This window comes from Pinus tabuliformis, chromosome J (genome assembly GCF_031772625.1).
Source record: "Pinus tabuliformis cultivar Carrire ecotype Pingquan chromosome J, CPIR1, whole genome shotgun sequence".
Taxonomy (NCBI): domain Eukaryota; kingdom Viridiplantae; phylum Streptophyta; class Pinopsida; order Pinales; family Pinaceae; genus Pinus; species Pinus tabuliformis.
Window position 1 is genome coordinate 1,060,694,537 of NC_142295.1, and position 2,157 is coordinate 1,060,696,693.

Consider the following 2,157-nt stretch of genomic DNA (forward strand, 5'->3'; position numbering starts at 1 on the left):
ATCCTTTCATCAATCCTTAGCTTCTACCTTCATCATTATTCCATAGGCACTCTGGCTCGATTTCTACACTCGAAAAACACCCAGTGCCTTCTCCTCAACCATATGCATAGACACATAGTGTGCATCACACACATACATCCACACCTGACACAGAACACCATTCAATAATGCATATAGACCTGGCTTACAACTCATACACCTACAACCATTGTACAACACAGTGCATCATCTATACCCAATGTGCAATACCACCCAATACATGTACCTATACATAGTACAACACAACGAGTATTCACACCACAATACCATGACTACATGATGCACATACATAATACCGCATGCCCTCAACACAACATGTATGACATGCACACAATACCACACGTGCACAAGTACCACATGTACACTACACCATCGACACAACATGTGCACAACATCACATGTACATGGTGCCACATGCACAACATTTACACAATGCCACATGTACACTACACCACTGTACACCGTGTACACAATACCACATGTACACAGTAACACATGCACAATGTGTACGTGACACTATATATACATAGCATCACATGCACGACATGTACACAATGTCGCATGCTCATAGCACCCTACGTACAACATGTACACTGCACCACATGCTCACAACACCAATTGTACAATCATGCACAGAACACCATATGTACATAGCACCATATGTACAACATGCACGCAACACCACGTGTACATAGCACTTCATATCCAACATGTACATAGCATCATCCATACACAACATTGCATATCCAACATGCATAGAGCACCATATGCACACACGCTGCATATACATCATGAAGACAGTACAATATGTATACAACACCCCATATGAAATATTCACACAACCCTATTTGTACCATCCTGTACATAACATTGCATAAATAACATGTACACATGCTATGCATACACAACACCACAAGTGCACACATCATAGATGCAACATGTACAACATATACAACATATGCACAATAATAGTACCACACTGACTCTACCAAGAAACCCTGCTTCCAGTGTCTTATCCATGCCTGTCTTAGCATGTGCAACCACACTTGTTTCACTTTGCTGATGTATCCTTCAACATTACCTGTCATAACATAAACATAGGCGTAATACAAGTATACAATATCAATTAATATCCACATGATACTGACCTTGTATATTGTCGTGACTACTCTTCCCAATTGATTCCTTGTAAGACCACGAACCTCGTCATGCGATTCTCCTACATAAGCAATCATTCCTCTATGAGAATGATTCCTAATGACATGTCAGACAATGACATAGATACATGGATACATTCATACATATATATAAACATCAACATAGAGTGCTAATGATCTAGTCAATCAACAAAATACATTCATACATGTATAGATATAAATGTTAGCATTAATAATCATGATCCATGACAACCCTGTCAAACATGACATGCATACACACCTACATGTATAAACATCAACATATTCATGATCATAACAAAATTTCCAGATAACATAAGGTCAAGTTTAAGAGAACTTCCTTTATTCATGCACGACATGCATGATATTGAGAACAATAGTTCCCAACATAGCCAAGGCATATGACGCCTCAGATCCATTTACTCTACTTTTCTAGTTACCTTTCTTATGTCTGTACTTCCATGGTCCATTTACACAATGAACTTAACTAGTCCAACCAACTGTCATAGGCTTACCTTTCGCTATGCTCACTCATGCACAGAGCTTCATCTGAGTCTTACATCACCTATCGAGTACCACATAACTCTCCTCAAGCTACATTAACTTTCCTCTTTCCCAATTGATTCCCCAGACTCAAAACATAAAAGGCATGACAAGAAATAAATAAGAACGAGACTATAAAAGCCAATTACAGACTCCTCAAACAAAGTGGCATAACTATGCACCAGACACAATCAAAATTGCAAATCAAGCGCAACAATCGCAAAATACCAAAATCACAAGGCTAACAAAAAACACCATGACTCGATCCCCATGGTTCCCAGGGAAACTCAACTAGAGCCATCTTCAAGATTTCATGGAAACCTATCTTTCCATGCAACTCCCTACATCATGATGCCATAAACACATAACTATCAATGTATAATTAAGCATAATAATACAC